At 40.8% G+C, this 16945-nt stretch overlaps 1 protein-coding gene across 3 annotated transcripts in view; it reads right to left on the bottom strand.

Moving 5' to 3' along the window:
* Window positions 1-16572, bottom strand: part of SV2C (synaptic vesicle glycoprotein 2C) — a 96778-nt gene extending 80206 nt beyond the window's left edge. For 2 of the 3 annotated variants that reach the window (XM_083403951.1, XM_083403952.1), the window contains exon 1: window positions 15838-16570. The gene's annotated coding sequence lies outside the window, so the exon portion shown is untranslated. Of the gene's footprint in view, window positions 1-15837 lie in introns of all 3 variants that reach the window. The other variant, XM_083403953.1, reaches the window with a different exon arrangement.
* Between the last annotated feature and the right edge of the window lie 373 nt (window positions 16573-16945).

Here is a 16945-nt window from a genome sequence, read left to right as displayed (position 1 = left end):
TACACCACTTCAAACTCCAAGTGGGAGATATAAATAAACATGTCCTGAATGTTTGGGGGTGTTGGATGACCAGGACAACTCACTTGTCAATCATGTGATATAGTAATGACATCAGGTGATTGACAGCACTTCCCAAATGCCTGGCAGGCAGTGGATTGCTTCCCAAGAGCCAAATGTAAGGCTGGCAACATTCTCTGCACAGTGTTTCCCCAAAACCAACCAACCAACTGGAAATTGCTACACCTGCAAAACCCCTTTCAGTCAAGCCCCACCAGCTGCACGCCTGACATAATATACATAGGACAAGTGGCCGTGGCTCACCCACAGCAAGCTTGCAAGTCAACCGGGGAGGCCTGGTGAGCCACCTTAGAAATACATCACATCTCATCATAGCTGGAAACAGCTGGCTTCTTTGCCTGCACATTCTCCGATTCTGAGCTTTTGACGGGCAGCTGAAAAATCACTGTTCTCTCTCCTTGTGGTGCTTTATCTATAAATGAGACTCGGACCAGATTGCAGAGGGCCTTCTCGGCAGTGACACACTCCCTGTGGAACACCCTCCCATAATATGTCAAGGAGATAAAGAAATACACAATTTTTAGAAGATACCTGAAGGCAGCCTTGGATCGGGAAGTTTTTAAAGTTTGACATTATGTTTTTATATTTTTCTGGAAGCTGCCCAGAGTGGCTGGGGAAACCGAACCAAATGGGCAGGGAATAATAATAATATCCTTCTAATATTGTCCTAATAGAAGGCACCTTCTAACATCCTTTCAAAATAGAGGGATGTCCTCAATAAGCAAGGTCACAAGGCCACTTTAATGAAAGCCGACTTAATAACTCATAGTTTAAAATGAGCTTGTTTCAAACAAACCATAGTTAAGTTTAACCCAAGTTTGCCAGGTTCGGACAACATGACAGCATGTGACTAATCAAATGAACACTTCCAAACTTCTCAAGGCTGCGTTGGAGAAAAGCACTTGTCTGAATATGCCTGGGTTTGTTCCTGTCATGGTTTATCATGACATCTAAAGATAGTAACTGTGTTATCACAGTCTACCTGTGGACATATCATCATGGTAAGTTACCTACAGAACTGAAACCTTTCAAATAATATATCCATAATTCATTAGAAATGGTGTGGAAATAAAAACCTTGTTAATAACAGCAGATTCTTCCCTGTGGAATATGATTCTGGCAGAATGGGGAGATTTCACAGATAAGAACACGCTATGCCAAATATATAGCAAAAGGAGCAATCTTTCCAATGGAATAGAAAATGAAAATAGCTTGATAAGGGGATGCATCAGAAACCTGGCAAACAAGTATCTTACATGTTTTCTGAAGGTTTAGACAGCATAAGGTTCAAAAGGCAGCTGCAATTCTAACTGAAATGGTACACCATTCAGCATTTCTCTTCTATACTTATAGATATCTATCCTGTAACACTAGCTACAGATGTCAATGATGGTAAAAACAAACCACAGCTTAGTGTTATGTGTAAATGAACATAGCCTAGGTCCTAGATCTTTCTCATATACTTTTATTGATAGATATTTGCCCTTTTTTCAGATGAGTAGCATTTGGTTCAAAGAAGAGTACAGTACCTGATTTTATTAATACTAATGTTGCATACTAAGAATTATTCAATAGTGGAGACCACATACTCAAGCAGGCTGCAACACATATCCCATGTTTTACACCATAAGCTCATCCAATGAGATTATTTAGCTTGCCCGTTAAATGGCATATAATAGTTGCAGGGCTTATGGGAAAGTACTCAAGTGAGTTCATTTTATTTTAGTATCTAACAATATACGATATTCTCCTTCAGCATCTGTGTAACAAGTACAAACAAGATAGCCTTTTCCCTGTTGTGAACAAGCTAATTTGGCTTCTTAATCTTCTTGGCTTTCTTCTGCTATTCTTAATTGCTGAGCCCAGGGAGTTCAGCTTTCTAAATTATTCAGTGTGTGTAAATTTGGTTCAACTATAATTAAATGACCCATCTGTATACTAATACTTTCCAATTCAACTCTTACAGTGTAGGAGCTTGAAATCATATTTTCAGTCAGCAGCTCTGTAAAAGGGGCTCTCACTTCTATAACTTCCTATACATTTTTGGTCAAATGCTAACTATGGCACAAAAACACCTCATCATCTTGGGGCAACACAAACCAGTCTGGTTCGCACTTAATGCTAAGCCAAACTATGGCTTAGTGTGAATGAGCAAGCATGCTGGTTTAGACTTAGAAAATTCTGACAGCTTCATTCCTCCCTACTCCTGGCATACTACCCAGAGCTAAGCCATGGTTTGGTTTAGCATTGTGTGCAAAGCTGGGCTCATGGATTGTCTCACTCAAAACAAACAACAAGTTGCTGTTGCTGTCATTAGTTTTCTTTTTTTATTTTAATATAGTTTAATTGATTTCCAATATATTAACAATTATTTTAAAAAATATATAAAAAGATACAAAAACAAAATCCCACCCCTTCCCCCATCCAGGGCATATCAATCTACATAGTTAAGTTTGCCAAATTCCAATACAGTGGTACCTCAGGTTACATACGCTTCAGGTTACAGGCACCTCAGGTTACAGACTCCGCTAATCCAGAAAAAGTACCTCAGATTAAGAACTTTGCTTCAGGATGAGAACAGAAATTGTGCTCCGGCGGCGCATCAGCAGCAGGAGGCCCCATTAGCTAAAGCAGTACCTCAGGTTAAGAACAGTTTCAGGTTAAGAACAGACCTCCAGAACAAATTAAGTTCTTAACCCGAGGTACCACTGTATATGATTTTGATGATTGCCATTTTTCAGGTTATCAGTAAAATCGTTTATAATTTTATATTTTACCATATTTCAACAAAATCGTCTACATCATCTATATTATTCAATGGATGCAATCTCTTTGCTATTTTTATTTTTTTTTGATACAGCAATAGACCCTACATTCTGTTTCCAATGAGAGATATACATATGTTCCAAGGCTTTCCAATTCTGTGCCAGTAATAGGTGTACTGCTGCTAAAATAAAAGTAATTTGTTCTTAATAACAGATGTCAAATTGGCCTTCTTTAAAAATAGTTAACAATCCAAAACTTGAGGTACATTCCACATGTTGAGTGGTAATATACCTTCTTTCTGTAAATACCCTCTGCCAGAAGGGCTTTATATGTTTACACACACTTCCACCACATGTGAAATGTTGTAGCTATACTATTACAGCCTCTCCAGCACAGGGGTGGGATGGACAAAACACAAGTTGTATTGTTCTTGGCGTATCACTCGTGTTTTTTTCTTGGGAAGACAAATCAGAAGCCCAGGTTCTCATGCAACGCTTAGTCAAACCTAGGTTTAGCTACCAATATCATGACAGCAGCACAAACAGGGGAGAAGCGAAGAAGCTGCAATTTTCTAACTGTACCAGCACACTTGCTCATGCATGTGTAACCTTGGTTTGGCTTAGTAGTCTTGTTCACATGTGGAAGCAAACGCCACCGATTCCTTCACCAAGAGTTATTTTAATGTATTATGTTCTTAGTGGCTTACACGTCAACCCCCTAATACTTGGGGGGGGGGGGAATTAGACTACAGTACAGTGGTATCTCGGGTTAAGTACTTAATTTGTTCCAGAGGTCTGCTCTGAACCTGAAACTGTTCTTAACCTGAAGCACCACTTTAGCTAATGGGGCCTCCTGCTGCTGCCGCGCCGCCAGAGTACAATTTCTGTTCTCATCCTGAAGCAAAGTTCTTAACCTGAAGCACTATTTCTGGGTTAGCGGAGTCTGTAACCTGAAGTGTATGTAACCTGAAGCGTATGTAACCTGAGGTACCACTGTACTTTGCATCCTGTTAGCTCATTGAGAGCCAGTATGGTGTAGTGGTTAAGAGCAGTAGTCACGTAATCTGGGGAACCGGGTTCGTGTCTCCGCTCCTCCACATGCAGCTGCTGGGTGACCTTGGGCCAGTCACACTTCCTTGAAGTCTCTCAGCCCCACTCACCTCACAGAGTGTTTGTTGTGGGGGAGGAAGGGAAAGGAGAATGTTAGCCGCTTTGAGACTCCTGAAGGGGAGTGAAAGGCGGGATATCAAATCCAAACTCTTCTTCTTCTTCTTCTCATTTAGATGTTATGAAAGCAAACATTTTTTGTGATCAACTGTTCTTCTAAAGGCAAGTAAGACAAACAACTTATCTATGTTATCAAGAAACAAAAAATTACATGTATTTTATTCTTTTGGGCAAACATGAAGAAGAACTTTTCCTTAAACTGGACCACTTCAGCCAGAAAGTGAGGGATCACTTTAAAAACAAGATAAAAACAAAATCCACAACCTCCTACAATTAAAAAATCGTACTACTGTACTCACTTTTCTTTTGCATATTTTAACCTCTTATCTTCTAGTACCTGCCCTATATTTTGCTATAACCCTGATTCTCCCATACTGAAGAAACCTTCTCATGACCCATTAACTCTGTACAGTGCCTGTTTTTTTATTTCTTATTGTGAATTTGGGTTTGTTTTAATGAATCTTATTATATTATGTTAATTACGTTGTATGCCCATTTGCATATTATATGAAAAGTGATTATATGAATCCTTTAATAAATCAATAATAAAATAATTTTTGTCCTATTTCTCTTGAATGCTGGGTTATTACTCAGTATTTCCTATTTTGCTAATTCGTTGTTAGATACCCATCAACACAATTTCTGTTCCTCCCATTGCACTGAATCTGCTTTTCTTAGTGACCTCTACCTTGCTAAATCACTCGGGTCAGTTTTCTGTTTTGCTTTTTTTTACTTCACAAGTAGCACCAAAGGTAACTGATCCCCTTGAGCCATGCAGTATCTGCCTCTCAAGCTTTCTGGGAACATGATGGGTAGTTGGATGTCAGCAGGAATTAACATCCAGGAATTCAGAAGGTATAGTCAATACACAAGGTGCTTGTGACGGCTCCAGATATTTAGGTTGAAGCAAACAACAATCCAGAGGTGTGCAGCTGGAGTTCAACTATGACATTTAAATTAAGTGATTCATCCTTGATGGTAAACTTGAGGTGTGGTAAATTACCAGGATTAATCAAGGTTTAACACAAAAGGTCTGCCATGCTTAATCTGAATCTGTATTCACTAGATATCAGCCACAGAACTCTTATTTCTTTTACTTTGAAAATTAAGGAGTTACCTGACAGCATATGCTGTTTGACTGATAAAATTGGGAATTAAAATAGATAGCTTTGACCAAACATCAGATAAACTTATTCTCTCAGGGTGGTGGGGGGAAGTGTATTATATAAACAAGCATACACATACATGCAAAAACAAAACAAAACAAAGTGACACAAAAAAAGAAACATGTCAAAAGGACATGAGGCTCCTGGGCAACTATTCTATAACCGTACAGTAATTAATTACCTGTACAAAGCTCTCTACTATTAAACTCAAAAGGGCTGACACGTCTGCCAACAGCTGTCTCCAAGCTTTCATTTCAGCAATCAAAGCTGAAACCAACAGATAAGTACCAAGACAGATTTAATTACTTTCCCCTCTTACTTTCATTAATTTTATTAGATGGAACATTCAACGTCCCCTCAGAATGGGGTACGCTGCTATGCTGCATATGAAAACAAAAGAGAAATGTTGTGGTGCTCAGAGACATCTAAAGTGAAATCTGTCTGGATGTCTGTACCAGATATAATTTCATGGGTGAATTGCGGTATTCTAATTCTGAATGCATAAGTTGTTATTGCAATTTCCAGGGAAACATAAGTTGCAATCCTAAACATACTTGCTAGGAAACAATTTGATGATTGTGCTACAATGAGGCTGTCTGGCTATTTGAAACTTCTTTCTATCTCAGGAACAACCAATAGTCTGTAGGCAGGATACAATTCCCAAAGCAATTTTATCTGTCCCTGGAATCCCTACCAAATTTGAAACAATGCAAAAAAAAAAAAATTTTTAATTGACCATTTATAATTGTAAATAAATGTTTTCAAGTTACAAGAAATAAGGATGTTCTAAGGATGACTGAATTTATACACCTGTCCTTTGAATTTTAAATTTAAGGGTGCATATTTGTATATAACATTGTGCATGAACACACATGGTCAGTAACTGTGTAGCACCTAGAGATGAAACTATTTGGTGGTCACTTTGTGCTTCAAAAACCTCTTCTAGCCTTTGACCAGTGTTGACCAGTGGAGAACACCCACTCCAAAACAATAGAAAAGTCCACAAAGCTCTGCCTTTGAGTTTTCATTTCTTTGCTTTGGCAAATTAATATTTGAACAATGGCAAATTCTAGATATTGCTGTGGAATAAAACCAGTTCTGCTCCTTAGCAATCCCTTGGACACACACACACACACACAAATGGTGTGCAGTCATAATTCATGCTCACCTCAAATGCAGCTTTAAAAAAAATCTAACTGCAGACAACATGATTATCTGTAAATCAAAGAAACACTTTCTCATCAATAATGTCCCCTGCATGCCATAGATAAGGTGCATTGTACTCTTATCAACACCTTAATTATACAAGCTCAGAAAACACACACGTGTCTACTATTCACTAAGCTCTTGATACAATTTCTCATTTGATGTCATTGCTGCCATATTACTTTGCCTATTAACTGTCCCACACATGAAATTTTTGTTTATAGAAACAAACTTCTTTGTGCATCCTTATATCAGACAAACTTCAGTACCAACTGCACTGGGGGATGAGTCAGAAGGAAGATATACAGTACTTCAATCTCAAGGCAACAGTGAAAATAAGCTATCTTTTACAGACCCGTACTGCTGACAAATGGAAAGAGAAGCTTGAAAGAAGGCTTTTTGTCTGTCACCTTACATTTCTTGAAAGCCTGGCAAATACCTTTGACAAACCAGAGCATTAAACTGACTATACTGATCACCCCTTTTGGGAGATTCAGTTTTTAACACTTCCCATTTGGAATCGCAAGCGCTCCTCCGAAATAAAAAGAACCCCTCAAACATGAAAGGAGTAATTGTATTAGTTGATGGTGTCCTAATACATGACACATGAATGGAAGCCCATGACAAAACACTGGTCATTGCCTTGAATTGGATCTTTTAATCCGGACTCAAACTAAACAAAGTGTATGTTATCAAAGTGAAATGGAATTCATGGGGCAAAGCCATGCTTTGAAAAGGTAACTGCCATTAGAGAGAATCCCAGTAACATTATATAACTAAGATGCTCTTGGAGAATACTGAATTATTTATGTATGTATTTGCAAGACATCTCATGACCACTAAACCTGTTACTAAGGTCCAGGGAGGAATCAGGAAGCTTTCTTCACAAAGATAAAGAACGTGATCTCCAATGTCCCAATTTTGCATATTTGTGATGTCAACAAACCTACAATGGTTCATGAAGATGCAAGCAGCTAGTTGCACTACTTGAAGTGCTCCTACAGCTACTACAAATGCTCCCACAACATGTCTCAGAATGGATGCCAGCCACATTCTGTCCAATAACTCTTAATGAAGCAATGAAACAAAAGCACACTGGTTTTTTAAAAAAAGATATTTTCGAAACCTTTAACAGAGTTATGTGGTCAACCTTTTTTATGACTCCTCATAGACCCATAAATGCTTGGTAAAAGGGGGGAAATGAATGAAGTACATTACTTCATTATTAGTCTTCTAATAAGACTGAGGAGATTCAACATGATAGGAAAAATTGTTTCATGGGATGGAAACTGTTAATAGCAGACACCTTGTCAAGAAACTGCACAAATGCATACAAGTTAGAGGAGTTCCAAAATTTTGTTATCAGATCCAGGATTTAAGAAGTAATTAGAAATACGCATTGAATGTAGCCCAGCAGATTTGCTAATGGGAAATCAGAACACTCATTCCAGCTACAGAGAAGAATCTCATTCCAAAGTAGCCAGATCTGGAAAAAGTTCAGAATATAAAGCTAAGTGAAGCTATTAACATATCTATAACTGGCACAATTTGGTGTGGGAACTACTACATTTAGAGCCAGGAGACTGAGCTTATAGTCAATAACGGGGGAAAGACATGTCACACTCCAACATCATTTTCATATTCTCCTGATGGGCCACCAACTACTTAACAGAAACAGATTTATTTATTTTTTCTATTCCTAAGAACGAACAAATGCACAAGTTCTTCTGGAAACTGAGGTTCATCTACTAAGACTCTGCCTGTGCCATCTTCTGATAGCATTACTTAGTCTTGTTGAGTTATTTTGACTAGGACCAGCAAAGCTAAAATCTGAAAATATTACACAGTGCACTTAGTTATTAAATCTAGTTTGTGCCTTTGTCTCATGTTTTGCAATTACACGGGAAAATATTGTTTCAATAACCATGCTTTTAAGAAATACTACCTCTATTAAAAGAAGCCTGCACTTACCAACATGCCCATTGCAAAGTAATATTTGCATTTGAATTACATCTTTGTTATTTCTTAAATCCCATTAGATTTCTTTTAGAGTAGGCACTTACATAAAAGTAAATGTAGAGATGAAAGGCATCTATCTTTTTGAAATTTTAACAATTTAGAATAGGGGTTCAATAAATAAAATAATTGCAGAATGAGTTAGAAATTGAGGTTTCTCATATTTCTACTTAAAACAAATGCAGGGACTATGAAGCAAAATAATATGTCACAGGTTATTTTAATAAAATAGGATATGGCTTTCAAATTACTGAAAAATGTATTACGGTAAAGCTACAAAACTGTAATACTCAATAATGTACCTAAACTCTGAGCATGAAGACATTTCTTCAGGCTCTTCAAAGTATTATAATTCTGGTCATATTTATATTACGGGCACAGCTGAGAGCTGATGCCTATGGCACTAGTGACTTCAAGGGAGTGCTGTGATAACCACCCTTTCCACTATGTAACAATGCATTGTATATGAATATATGCTTCATTTTATTAGCTAGTGAATGAGCCAGACTGGACAAACTGAATTTACTGCAGAAAGAGAAAATAAGTAGCATTAATCATTTTAGACAAAACTCTAATTCTGAACTATCTTCTTTGGAAGTCCTATCCATTAATACCAATGAGTTCAAGGGGACTTACTCTTGTGTAAACATGGTAAGATTGCAGCTGAGGCACAACTAATATTCTCTAGGTAGGGCTAATGTAATAAAATTGGGTTAAAAACATAGGCCTGACCCCTTGATGTTCCCAGAAACCTAATGATGTATGAATATATTTTTTTTAAAGTAAAGGTAAAGGACCCCTGACAGATAAGTCCAGTCACAGACAACTCTGGGGTTGCGGCGCTCATCTCGCTTTACTGGCCGAGGGAGCTGGCGTTTGTCTGCAGACAGTTTTTCCGGGACATGTGGCCAGCATGACTAAGCCGCTTCTGGCGAAACCAGAGCAGTGCACGGAAACGCTGTTTACCTTCCTGCCGGAGCCGTACTTATTGATCAACTTGCACTTTGACATGATTTTGAGCTGCTAGGTTGGCAGGAGCTGGGACCAAGCAATGGGGAGCTCACCCCGTCGCAGAGATTCGAACCGCCGACCTTCTGATCGGCAAGCCCTAGGCTCAGTAGTTTAGACCACAGTGCCACCCACGTCCCTTATGAATATATTAATCATATATTATTACAGGCTAGATCTAGACACATCAAAGAAGTGTTTCAGTTTAAAGTGTTGTAAATTTAAACGGAAAACAGGTAGAGAAAAATGGGACTCCATGTTACCATCTGGTGGCACAATGTTATATTGCATATACAACACATATGAATCACTTCTCTCTTTTTACCAGTTTAGCTGAGTCCACACTTTGATCTTAAAAATACTGACTTGGAAATAAATCCCATTGATTTTTCTGTAGTGTTTGCTTTTGCAATATATGTTTATGGTTGCAGCTTTAAACTACTCATCAGCAAAGCTGATTGTTTGGGCTTGAAAAACGTTTTAAAACTGTCTATGGCAGCAGGCTCAAAGTTCCAACGAGAAAGGAAGTAACATGTAAAAATCAGCTAACTAGAAAAGAAGCAGATGGTGTTTTTAAAAACAAAACAAAACAGAAACCTGAAACGAATGTTGGTCAGGTTCACACTTCATATTAAACCATAGTTAATGTTCAACTATGGTTTCATGACAAAGTCCCCAATTCACTCCTTTCCGGCCTCACTATACTGGAAGCAACGAACTACAAGTCTTGGCTTGTCATGTCATCTGAACTCAGGGTTGTGGTCTCTCTCTCACTGGTTGTAGCCTTTCAGGACAATGAGACCAGCAGCCAGGGAGCAGTGAAGCAGAGCCGCAAAGCATGGGTTTTAATGGTATTAAACAATTAACATGTTTTAATGCTAATTGAGAGCACAGTGAATTGTTATTTAGGAGCACTTTCCAGAGGGGTAGCCATGTTAAAATGTTGCAGCAAAAACAACAAAAGAGTCCTGTGTCACTATTTGATACATTTAGACCAATGTATTTATTAAGCAATAATATTTATTATTAAGCCATAGAGGAAAGAATACTATTTTGGTTGTGGACACACAATACACTTTCCAAAATGGGAACATCTAGTAGCTTCCAGCTGCACAGCTGCCCTCCTGACACTGGGGTCACTGCAGCTTATCTGGACAGCGTGGAGGGAGTCAGGAAGTTGAGACTGCATTGAATTACTGGCAGAGCCACTTGGGTACTTGCATACAGTCCTCAATCTCACTGTTGGTCCCCTGCCTCACCCCTCGTCCATCCAGTAAAAGTGGCAGCAACACCAGTGTTGGAGCGGAAGTTCCACAGCACTGCTGCTAACCTATATTAGTAATTTATAGTGTAAGTTCAAACAAGTGAGATGATAAGTTCTACAATGGAGTAACTTTCATGGACCTATTTGCAAGGTTTCCATGAACCATAACAAAGTGGTGTTTACAGCCACCAGGTCAATCATATTTCTCGAATTATAGCTGATTTCCTGACCTTACTTTGTAAGCAGTTTGAGTATCTAGATTAATCAATAGTTATTATTGTTTCTACTGAATAAATTAAAGTGTTTCTTTTTCTTCCTGAAATAATTTCCTACACCAGTACATTGAATTATGAGCACAGGACCACCACAGCTTTTTCATATGGTTTGCCAAACCAATTGCAAGCTTTTTTTTTTAATGTTAAGATCAAAATATTTTATTGGTTCTCTTTTGTTGTACCTATTACATAAATGAACAGTATCTCAGTAAAAAGATGACGAAAGGGGGAGTTTTGTTGATAGAATAGACTCCTCCCTGCAAAAAAAAAATCCCTCAGATTCAAGATTAGCAGTTCTGAAGTCCTTTAATTAACTGTTTTCCAATAGGCCTTAAAAAGCAACACAATAGATTCAAGAAGTTCTTACACTTCAGCTGTTTTTTGTTTTTGTTTTTTTGTTTTTCCACTAGCAAGAAATAATGCAATAATCTTATGGCTGCTTTCTCCCATCTACCCATTTGCTGCAGGTTCCCTACCCTCCCAGGTTAGGTGAATGGCAACTGATGCTCAGTGACATGACTTTGTCAGTGGTGGCACCCAGGCTTTGAAACTGCTTCCCCAGAGCAAAGTACTGACTTTACTGCCAATGAAACATTAAATCAATGTGTCTGTCACCTTTGGGGATGGAAAATCAAAATGCCCTTTGATTACCATTTCCTTGCTGCTACTTAATTTTATTTGATATTTTAGTCTGGTTTATTGCATTTTATACTTTCACCCAGCCATCTTGGATACTCAATGGAAAAAGGTAGGAAAGGAAAAAATTAAACAAAATTTAAAAAATTGTATCAGAGTAAAACAGTTTTTTTTTATTTCTGTGGACTCCACTTCAGAAATCAGAAAGGACCTTCCAAATCCATATGGCATTGCTTTTCGATAATTTCAATCCCCCTTCCCAAAAAGCCATTTATAAGTCATAAAAATCCAATATCCTATCACTTTCTGATTCTAAAGAATGTGTTTCTAGGCCCTATGAATGCAAACCTAAGGCTGGAATTGTATGATCACAATCTTAGACCTGCTAGAGATGCTTATTAGGATCTCAAGATGATGACGTTTTATCACAGAGTACACAATATACCTCCTTAATATTGAGTGTTCTTGCTTATGCTGCGTATGAAATCATTCCTGTAGACTGACAAAAAAAACCCTCTGATGACCCCCCCCACCTTTGCATATAATGTTGTTCTCTTACATATAGCTTCACCTATACATTTGCAGCTATTTTTTGGTGAAGAACAAATTGAATGTTTTCTTTAAGAGTTTACACTACAGTAATTTCAAATAGGCTGTCAAAATGTTAACTACCACAAGATTCTATGCATTTGATATTTTGACATTTGAAAAAGCTAGATTGTGCACAAAATGTAAAGTTAAATGCAGAAATGGGCAAAACTTAATTTTAATTAATTATTCGCCATGCATAGTTTTTATGAAAAACGATTTGAAATCCTGCCTCCATATTTCAACTTTAGTCCTAAAGTAGGATTTTGTTTTCAGAAAAATGCATCTTTCATCTTAAAAGGAAATCCTAGCACACAATTTTGCATTGTTCTTGGTGCCCTCCAGCACATAAGCTCAAAATATCCAATGCACTTTGACAATAAAAATGTATTTTGACTTAGCACGTTACAGATAAACACTCAATAAAATTAAAATACAAACACAACTGCTGTGACATTTTAAACTTATTCTTGATCTGTTCTAGTACATTAAACACTTTGTGCTACATAACACCAAGAGAGCAGCTGGTACGAGCTCCCTTTCATGTTTGCAAATTAATTTAACCTAATGGATGTGTTTTCGATTAAGCATGCATTGATATTCGGTTTTTTATAGGCATGATCGTAGAGTTCTCCTGCAAGATTTCGTCAGTGTAAGCGGCTTGCTGGGCAGGAAAGGAGCAATCCTAAGCGTATTCAATGAGGTTCTCTGTTAAAGTAAACAATGGTTAGGATCAGGCTGTTTTGCAAGGTTCTCACACTTCCTTGGAACTAAACTCTATTGAATCAGTCAGGCTTTCTTCCAGTTAAGATTTGATAAGTTCAATAAAAAAAATTAACACATCTTTTTATTTCGTTTTAAAGTGGTACAATTCTACTGATATTTATATTGGACAGAAGCTCCACCCTGCTTCTAGTAAGGTCAATTTTTCACGACTAGTAGACATTTCATGAGCAGGTTCCCTTATTACATTTTGAACGATAAGCTGGTTTTCAGCTCATATTTTAAAAAAACATTTTAATATATCCTACATGCCTACGTTTTAAATATGACGCATTTATCAACCTTCCGATCGCTCTTATCACATGCCATTTATTACATCTGCAATCAATGTCCGGTCCATAATGCAGCCAAAGGCTGCCCAAGATGCTTTTGTCCTTTCTTTCTCTTTCCTAATCTATTTGTTCAAAATCAAGGGGAATGCATCACATGTTCATTCTAGAATGCTGTCTTTTAAAATGGGTTTTGAAATATATAAAAAGAAAGCACTTGGTGTAAACCTAACTTAGAGCTACTCATCATGCTAGAGAATAGAATTGCTTTGTACGTGCTTACTGATGCTATAGATTAGCTTTATTAAATTAATATACATGAAAAGTAACTGTAGGAGCGTCCAACCTTATGCTTCTTTTTCCACATAATGTTATTTCAGACACACCAGTACTCATGAGAACTACTTGCAAAGTTATTTAACAAAATGTAGCTTTATTATATTATCATACATAATAAAAAGCACTTTAAATATTTAGAAAGGCTTCAGAATTTCGTGGGCCAAAATTTTGAGATAAGCAAGATTTTATGACATATTTAAATGAGAATGAAAGCTTTTTAAAAAAAAAAAATGTCATAAATCTTATTTTCCAAGTTTACTTGCATTCTTATTTTCGGCGTTGCGTTTGCTATAGTAGAATCTGAGTGGTTCTTTTATGGAAGCAGTCATTCATATCACCCAACACAAAATCAATTAAAATCAAAACACACAAATAGTGGACCTGTTATATGTATTATCTTTTTTTCTGGTAGATAGGGCTTCCCAACAAATACTCAAATAATTTTCAATAATTCTTGGAGGGTGGAGAAATACAGGCTTTCTTCAGCAGCTTCTTAAAAAATAATAATGAAGCATGTTGATTCTTTTCTAAATTCCATTTACAGCTCTGTACTGCTTCTAAATCACATCTGGGTACCATCTCTCTCTCTTTCTCAAAACACACACAGAGAGAGAGGATCATATGCACACATCTAGTTGTTGTCAGCTCCCTGCACTGCAGTACAATGCAGCCCAATACAGGTAGGGCACTAGGAGCTAGATGGAGACTTCTCTCCGCATTCTGCCCCTTCTAGGACCATCACTCATAGCTTATTTGGAGGGGGGGAGCGAGGGCTTGCAGGCTGAGAAGGGGAATGCACCCCACAGCTCCATACAACTCTATAGAACATTGGATTCCACAGGAATATGAAGCCACAGGAAGCCATCATTACCGGAATCATACCCTGATGCGGGAAAGAGTCCTGGGTGCTATTGGTCACCAAAGGCCAAAGTATTTCAACGTGGCTTGGCAGAAACAAGGCGGCGAGCTCTTTATTCTGCATGCCTCCCCCCCCCCCAGTCCACCCTACACACCCCGTTTTCTGTTCACATGTCCAAGAGGAACCCCTAGTAAGCCCACCCACCCCGACCACCGTCAGCATCCAGCCATTCGTTTCGCGCTCCCCAGGCGCGCGCGAGGGGGGGATTCCCAGCAGCGACTCCGGGGAGACGCACGCGCCGAGCTGGAGCACACACGCGCCTCCAGCCCCCTCGAAGTCCCCGGGTATGCTGAGTCAGCTTCGCCGGCCCCCACCTGACGACGGTCCTTCTTTGCCCCGGGGGCTGCAGACCCGCAGCGGAGAGGAAAGGGAGGATGAATTGGGGAGGGTGTAAGCAAAGAGATGGGAAAAGACAGAGCAAGGTTCCGGGACGGGATTCCCTCAACTGCTAGCTGCTCGTTCCATTTCGCCCAAGTATGCGGCGATTTAAACAACAACAATGCCCTTTCCTTTAAGTCTTTTCGGATCCTGGCGCCTAACCAACCCCCCAAGAACTTTGCAAGCTTCGGAGGGAGGGGGAAAGAATCTTGCAGATTCATCCTACGGGAAGCAAGTGCCCAGGTTGTTGTTTCCCCCCTAATGCACTTTGCAACGCCTCGTGGCTTTTCTCGACGCATCGCACTGCAAAAAGTCTGGCTGGGGTGGTTTTTTTTGCAGCCGGCATGCACGCATTTCCCCGCGTTCGAGGCTTCCCCGCCACTACCTCCCGCATCTGCCTTCTGCAAACACTTTCTCCCACCTCGGAGCCTCCTTTGCGCGCCTCCCCTCCCCTCCCCGCGAAGTCCGTCAGAAAAGAAGGGGAAAGGGAGCCTGACTAGGGGGGAGACTGGAGAGACAACGACTGCAGGATGGCAGGGAGGGTCCTGCACGGTGATCATGGCATGGTCGCGCGCCAAGCTGGGGGGCTTTCCCCCCCTCGGGGCCCCCTTGACGTGGTCCCCCAAAGGGCTGCGATCCTACTGCGCACGCTTCCTTCCGAGTAAGCGCGCCTAAGCTGAGGCTGCGAAGCCGCCGCCCGCTCCTCCGAGGCAAAAAGGTCCCGCGGAACTCGGCAGAACTTCTGCTTCCCGGAGGGGTCGCCGCTTCCCGCCATCTTGTCCCGCCGCCAAAGCGGCCCCGTTCCCGCCACAAGGGGAAAGTTCGACGCCTCAGAGGCGGCTGCAGCCCCAACCGTGAGGTGAAAAAAGTTCCTCGGGACTGCGAGCAGTTCCTGAAGAAGGGAAGCTTCGCTCACTTACCGGCTGGAACTGCAGCCCGCAGCCGCCTCCCTCGCCTCACGCTGCCGCTCCGAGCGCGGCGTGGTAAGCGCTGCTGCGGCTCCACGGAGGTGGCGGCGTATGGTGGTGTTTCCCCCCGCTCAGTCCCGACGCACCGCGCCCGCCCTCTGCTCCTCTCTCCTGAGGCAGGAGCGCGAGGCGTGACAAGAGCCCGAGGAGGAGGAGGAAGGAGGCGGGAAAGTGGCTGTGCGCGCGGGCTCCCCGGCGCAGCGCGCGCTGCCTCTTGCTGCAGTGCCGAAGAGCGCCTGGCGAGAGGGGAGAGTCACGGCGAGGGCGGGAGGCAGGCAGGCGACGCACCGTCAAGAATCGGAGGCGTGGGCGGGGTGCGACGGCTGGGCAAGCCCATTCTCCCTCGCCTGGAGAAAGCAGCGGGGAAGAAGGAGAGGGAGGGAGGGCGGGCGGGCGCCGGCGGAGAAGCCGTGCGAAACCAGCCTAGCGCGCGGCGGGCAAGAAGACCATTTCCCGAGAAAGGCGAGGGCGAATGCAGCCAAGGCAAATGCAGTGCCCATTCTTGCCGCGCGCAAGCCGCGAAATAACTCGGACTGGCATAGTCCAAAGCTTTTGAATGGGGCTCTATTGACAGATTTGAGTACAGTACTCCTTGCGGTCGAGCCAAGCGTTATACTATGTATGGCATCCACAGGGTGTGACTGTGACTTTAATGACAACACATGTGCTGCTTTGATGGTCAAGGCATGGAGTTGGGGAGCTGGCTGCCGGGGAGGGGCGCTAAACGGGGCTCTGCCCCCTCTCCGCCCTTTATTTCTTCCGAGCCTCGATCTGAAGCCCCGTGACACAGTTAAGGATGCAACAGGTGAGGCTTGACGTATGATTTTCAGACGGAATAGCTGTCCTACTCTGCCGCAGATAGAACAGCAGAGTCTTGTGGCACCTTGAAGACGAAATCTTATGCCACCGTACATTTTAGAGGGTGATCAGGTGTTTATGCAAAAAAAACTAGACTTGCAACTGATTTTAAAGGTGTTACAAGACACTTTTAATTTGCCTGTTGAAATTCATGCAGTTTCTAAAGACACATAATAACTCAGAGAGCAGGAATACAATTGGA

Source organism: Podarcis tiliguerta, assembly GCF_965153285.1.
Source record: "Podarcis tiliguerta genome assembly, chromosome: 11".
In the NCBI taxonomy this organism is placed as follows: Eukaryota; Metazoa; Chordata; class Lepidosauria; order Squamata; family Lacertidae; genus Podarcis; species Podarcis tiliguerta.
Note: the sequence above shows the minus strand (reverse complement) of the source record. Positions and strands in the feature narration are given on the sequence as shown.